Below are 6,703 nucleotides of genomic sequence, written 5' to 3'. Positions count from 1 at the left end.
CTGTCCTGGAACTTGCTATGTAGACCAGGCTGGCCTTAAACTCACAAAGATTGGCCTGCCTCTGCCTCCCAAGTGCTGGGATCAAAGGCATGGGCCACCACGCCCGGTGAGAATGCACTTCTTTACACCCCAACAGCAGCACATGAAAGGCCTGACTTCTCAGGACTCTTCGAAGTGTTTGGTGTTATCCCCATTTTCCAAGGCAGCTGCTTTAGTAGAAGTGTGTCTCATCTCCCAGTGGCTCTGTTTGCCTTTCTCAGGTGGCCAGCGCCCTTTCTTTCATTATTTACCATGATGGTCCCGAGGGCCCAACAACTAAACAACTTCAAGAACCAAGGTTTATTTACTATTTTATTTATTATTTTTATTTTATGTGTTTGAGCGTATTGCCTGCATGTGTGTAAGTGCATGGATGTGCAGTGCCCATGGAGTTCAGAAGAGGGTGTCAGATCCTCTAGAACTGTGGAACTGAACCCAGGTCCTCTGCAAGAGCAATGTTCTTAACTGCTGAGTCATCTCTCCAGGCCCCCAATTGGGTTTTTGTTTTTGTTTTTGTTCTTTTTGTCTTTTTGAAACAGGGTCTCTCTGTAGCCCCAGCTGGCCTAGAATTCACTATGTAAACCAGGCTGGCCTTGGACTCCCAGATATCCTCCTGCCTCTGCCTCCTGAGTGCTGGGATTAAAGGCCTGCACCACCACGCCCAGCCCCTAATTGGGTTTTTATAAACACTGTTGAGTTTTAAAAATGCACTCCAGAGTCAAGTCCTCTGTTGGAATGTGGTCTATAACCATCTCCTCCCCTTATACAGCCTACCATTATCTTAGCAGGATCTTTTCACACAGAGAAAAAGTTTTAAATTTTGAAAGTTTAATTTACCAGCTTTATTTTTCCTATTGTTGGTGGTACTTTTGGCACCAAGTCTAAGAACTTTGACAAGCCGTAGACCCCAATGTTCTTGCTATATTGTGTCTTAAAATATCTATCGTTTAACATTTAAATCTGCAATTGATTTTGAGTTAATTTCCATATAAACTGTGAGATTTGGATAAAGTTTCATACTTTTGGCCTATGATGTTTAGTTTCTTCAACACCATTTGTTGAGAGACTGTCCTTTCTCTACTTAATTGGTTTTGCACCTTTGTTAAAAATCATCTGGGTGTCTTTGAGCACATCATGTGTAGGCTGTCTTCTGTTCTTGAGTTTTGTTTTATCCCCTGGCCCCAACTCCTAAGTCCATCTTCAGGGCTCTGATTTGAGCTTTAAATCTATTTATTTATTTATCTACTCATTTGTTTATTTTTATTTTATGTATGAATGTTTTGCCTACGTGTATGCAAGTACACCTGTGTGTACAATGCCCACAGAATCCAGGAAAGGGTGTTGGATCCCCAGGAACTAGATTTAGGGACAGTTGTTAGCTGCCATGTGGGTGCTGGGAACCAAACTCGGGTTCTATGGAAGAGCAGCCAGTGGTTTTTAACTGTTGAGCCATCTCTCCAGCCCTCCCTTAAGTTTTGTGTCTGTTCTTGGTCAGTACACTTGTAAGGTAACTAAGAACCTAACACGGGGCTGTAGAGATGGCTCAGTAGTTAAGAGCACTCGATGCTCTTGTGAAAGACCTAAGTTGGATTCCTAGCACCCACACTGGATGGCTTACAACCACCTGTAACCCCAGCTCCAGGGAATCCAGCACCCTCTTCTGGCCTCAGAGGGCATTTCCACACATGTGCACGCACATGTACACATAAATAAAAATAAAAACAAAACAAATACGATTGCACATGATGGGGGCTGGGTACATACAGAACAACTTAGACCTCACAAGGATGAGTCCCTCAGTCATTTTACAGCCACACTTTCTACCTCTTTTCTACCCTTCTAAACCCTGGAAACCAACCATCTGATCTCCATACAGTTTTGTAAAAAACAAACAACAAAAACTGCCTTGGTGGCACATTCGCATAATCCCTGCTGCTTAGGAAGCTGAGACAGGAAGATCTCAAATTCAATACCTGTGGAGCAAGCAGAAGACCAGCCTGGGTGACTTAGCAAAACTGTGTCAAAACATAAAAACTTTAAAAGCTGCTGGGAGTGTAATTCAGTGAAAGTGCAAAGTCCTAGGTCCATAGAGCCACTAAATAAATAATAAAGAAAGAATAATAAATAAATAGAAAAAACTTATGTAAAGGGAATCTTATAGCATGCCACCTATGAATTGCTGCCCTAGTCTACTTTCTACAGCAAATAACAGAACACTACAGATTGAGTAACTTGTAAATGAAAGTTTATTTTGACTCATATTTAGGCTCAGAGTTCTGGTCCAAGGTCAAGGGGCCCCATCTGATGATGCCTCTTGGCTGACTGAGTCCCAAATGGTGTAGGAAATCACATGGCAAGAGACAGTGTGACTGTATGTGTGTGTGTGTGTGTGTGTGTGTGTGTGTGTGTGTGTTTGTGTGTTCTGGTCTTGATCCCTCTTTTTATAAAAGCACCAAGATTCAGTCATGGGGCACCATCCTGATGACCTCATCTAATCCTGTCACCTTCCCAGGGCCCACCTTTGACAGCATAGCCAGATATTTTCCACCTTCTTATAGCTCACAGTGGGATTAATCTCCCCCCTGGGTCTCAGAGGGAGCAGCTGTAGTCAAACCTCAGCAATTGTGCTGTTCATATCTTTGCTTATAGATTTTGCTGATTCCCATCTACTATTACAACGGTTATTGAAAATAGGATATTTTTAGCCCCAACTGTAATTACCAATTTGTCCTTTTCTTTCAGCTCTTTCCTTGGTTGTTTTGTAGTTTTTGTTTTGCTTTGTGTTCTTCTTGTATCTTTGCTCTGTTGTTTACTGAATAAACATTTAGAATTCATCCTCTTCCTGAGGTTGGCAAGATTGCTCAGCAAGTAAAGGTGCTTGCTGGACAAATCTGACAACCCGAGTTTCATCTCCAGAACTCACATAATAAAGCCAGATGCAAGGGCATTCTGTAATCCCAGCATTCCTATGGTATAATGGGAGGCAGAGATAGGAGAATCATCTGGAAGCTGTCAGGCTAGCAAGCCTGGAGTACAAAATGGCAGAAAAAGCAAGAGAGACCCTACCTCAAAAGCAAGATGGAAAGTAGGAGCACAGCCTTTATCTCAGCACTCAGGAAACAGAGGCAGGCAGATCTCTGTGAATTTGAGACCAGCCTGGTCTACATAGTAAATTCCAGGCCAGTCAGGGCTATATAGTGAGATCGTGTACCAAAAAAGAAAAGAAGAGAGAGAAAGAGAAAACTAAGCAGTTTGTACACACATACTAAATAAATAGCATCACATCTTCCTTGCTTTTCCTCCCTTTTTAGTGTGTTCATGGTATGTCTTTTTCTATTCTTTTGTCCTGTCTATGCATCTGACTTTAAAGTGGGTTATCAGTGCTCGCTTTGGCAGTACATGTACTAAAACTGGAACAATACAGAGATTAGCATGGTTCCTTCGCAAGGGTGACATGCAAATTCATGAAGCCCTTTTGTAGTTTTCATAAAATTTTCAGGCAATGGATGAAACTGGAAAACATTACACTGAGTGAGGTAACCCAGACCCAGAAAGATAAACATTACATGTTCTCTCTACTTTGTGGATCACAGCTCCAAATCTTTAGACATCAATGTGAAACCTGAAAGAACTGCAGAAGCCAGGAAAGTAGAAGGGACCGTGAAAGAGAGGGAAAGAAGGAGAGCTAGAGAAGAGGATAGTAGGACACAGGTGCTACCAAGGGGGAAATGGGGAAAATGGGAGGAGACTTTAACTGAGGAGGGAGAAGGAAGAGTAATACAGAGGGAAGAAGGAGAAATAACACCTAGAAAGCTAGAAAAGACATAGGGAACCATATTTTGTAAACTTATTTACTATTACATATATTTGTATATGTGTATCTATACATATATGTGTATATGTGTATCTATACATATATGTGTGCATATATGGAGAGAGAGAGAGAGTTATATCAAAATGGGGTGATAATGCTCCCCACACCCAAAGAGCCATAGACTATTTAACAAAAAAATCAGTACCAGGCATGGGAAATCTCCATTCAAGTTACTGCTCAGGGTAGTCCAAGAGACTCCAAAGCAATATAGTGCATGGTCATTGTCCTTGGTTGCCTCCCAGAACTTGAAGGTAAGACCCTATTGCTGAAGGCACCACATACTTCAGATACAGAACTTGAAGGAATTGAGCTGAAAGTGACCTAGAAAACTCCTCGGTGAGGAATAGCTCATAGTATTGGAAGGTGTTCTATAATCTTCCAAGGGAGAAAAACAATCAATAGTGCTATCCAGTTGTCAAACCTACAAACCACAGCAATGGCTGGCTAGCAATATATCCCTAATGGTGCAACGGCATCTAATTGGACTTAAGGCCTACTCAATAGAGGAAATTCATGCTGGTACTCTAAACCTAGCCAAATATCTATGGCTGGAGAGGTTAGAGACTCTAGAGGGTAACCTACTATAGCCATTTTCCTAAACCAATATAATTTCTAACTGTATTCTAAATACTTACCCTTCTACTGACAGATAAGGGCAACTCTCAGCCCTCATCTAAGAACCTCTTTTTTGCAGCAGATGGAGACTATTACAGAGAGCCACAACTGGTCAAATGCAGAGAATTAGTGACTGTGGGGTGCCCCATTCCAATTAATACATCTAAAATACCGCCCCTCCATCTAAAGCTCAAGAAACATCACAGAAGATGAGGCAGAAAGATTGTAAGAGCCAAAGACCAGGACACCTGCTGTTAGGTAGTGTCTTCTGACACGACAGGGAAGCCGCACTCATGAAATCTCCAAAACACATTTGCCTAAACAAGACCTGCGTAGTGACACCAGCCGACATGTCAACATAGATGGGGGACATTTCACCTCTCGATGATGAGCTTCAGGAAATCAATGGCTATTGATGAAAGAGAGTCAGTTTTCTCCAGGGACAAGCTCCTTGATAGGTTATCCAGTCCTGAGTGGTCAGCCCTAAACTCATGTGCAATTGAGCACCACTAAATGGATTAAGTAGGTTGTCTGTGTGTGTGTGTGTGTGTGTGTGTGTGTGTAGCAATAATAGTTAAAGAGATCATGAAACTGAGAGGGAGATGGGGGAGACATGGAAGGAGATGAGTAGAAAGGATGTAAGTATAATAATACTCATGTATAAAAGTCTCAAAAAGTAGGCCAGATGTGGTGGTATACACCTTTAATCCAAGCCCTCAGGAAGCAGAGGCAGACAGGTCTCTGTGAATGTGAGGCAAGTCTGGTCTACACAGCAAGTTCCAGGCCAGCTGGGGCTATAGGGAGACCCTGTCTCAAAAAGACCAAAAAAAGAAAAAAGAGAGAGAAAGCCTCAAAAAGTAAAAATAACTTAGTATATATTAGGTGGGAAAGTGGGTTTATTATAATCAAACAGAATATAGTCACATGTTTTTTTGGGTTTTGGTTTTTTTGGGTTTTTTTGAGATAGGGTCTCTCTGTAGCCCCAGCTGACCTGCATTTGCTATGGAGACCAGGCTGGCCTCTAACTCACAGAAAGCCACATGCCTCTGCCTCCTAAGTGCTAGGATCAAAGGTGTGCACCACCATGCCTGGCTGTTTTGATTTCTTTGACTTAACTAGGGCTTCTCCTGGTCTCTGTGTATGGAGGAACTGCCTTAGACCAGGCCACTCTGTGCCTCCAGGTTAGGAAAGAAAGTCTCAGGCAGAGGAACAAATAAGGCTTTTCAGGATGCCTGCTTGCTGTGCTAGGATTCCCTTTGGCCAGTGCTGTCCTCCTGTATAGATACAGATATTGATATAGATACAGATATAGATATAGATAGAGATAGAGATTATATAGATATATAGATATAGAAATAGATATAGATGATATAGATATATAGACATAGACATCATAGACATAGATATAGGTAGATATAGATACAGATATCTGCGTAGGAGAGGGCATCTCTGCCCCTAACTGTCCTGGTTTACCAGCTTTGCCAGCCTCACCTGGTGTGGCCAGTGTGACTCCCAGGATCCAGGACAGGAATGACACAGCCAGGTTGTCTCTAGCTGCATGGTGGTCAGGAGCACTAGGCCTGCGTTACCTTTTTCTGGTGGTTGGGTAGCTGCGAGATACCCTGTCACAATGTTTTTCCCCATGTCCTGAGGTTCCAGCCAGCTCACATCCTTTCAACTTTCAGACTGGTCCTTTGGTGTTCTTTGCATGTTTCCAGAGTGCATCAATAACTTAAGGTCCAAACAGAGAAAAATGAGTCTGCTCACTCTGTCTAGACCACTAGTCTGACCTCCTTTCAACCTTGACCAAGACCTACAACCAAAGATAGAAGGTGAGAGTGTGGCTATCACACATACAAGCAGCCTCCTCAAACGCAGGGCAAGATGGAGAAGGCTGAGCAGTGAGTGTGGAAAGGCAAAAGGAATGCCCAACACAATAACACTTTTTGTGTGTGGCAGAAAAATCAAAACATGCTCAAATATACCAAGAGTAAAACCAGAATATCTGCCTTGCACGGGCAAGGCTTAGCACCACCACCGCACGCACACACACACACACACACACACACACACACACACACATGCACTAGTTCATGTGCACAAGCACACACACATGCACCCTCACACATGTGCACCCTCACTTACATATATGTATAACCTCATACACACATGCCC

The 6,703-nt window shown here is 42.7% G+C and overlaps 1 non-coding gene across 1 annotated transcript; it reads left to right on the top strand.

The window, feature by feature from the left end:
• Window positions 1-3,419: 3,419 nt before the first annotated feature.
• Window positions 3,420-3,523, top strand: LOC115068749. The gene has a single exon (XR_003848093.1). It is a non-coding gene; the product is annotated as a U6 spliceosomal RNA (small nuclear RNA).
• Window positions 3,524-6,703: the final 3,180 nt, after the last annotated feature.

The sequence above is a fragment of the Nannospalax galili genome, unplaced genomic scaffold (genome assembly GCF_000622305.1).
Source record: "Nannospalax galili isolate Female #2095 unplaced genomic scaffold, S.galili_v1.0 scaffold768, whole genome shotgun sequence".
NCBI classification, from domain to species: Eukaryota; Metazoa; Chordata; class Mammalia; order Rodentia; family Spalacidae; genus Nannospalax; species Nannospalax galili.
This window is presented reverse-complemented; position numbering and strand designations above follow the sequence as displayed.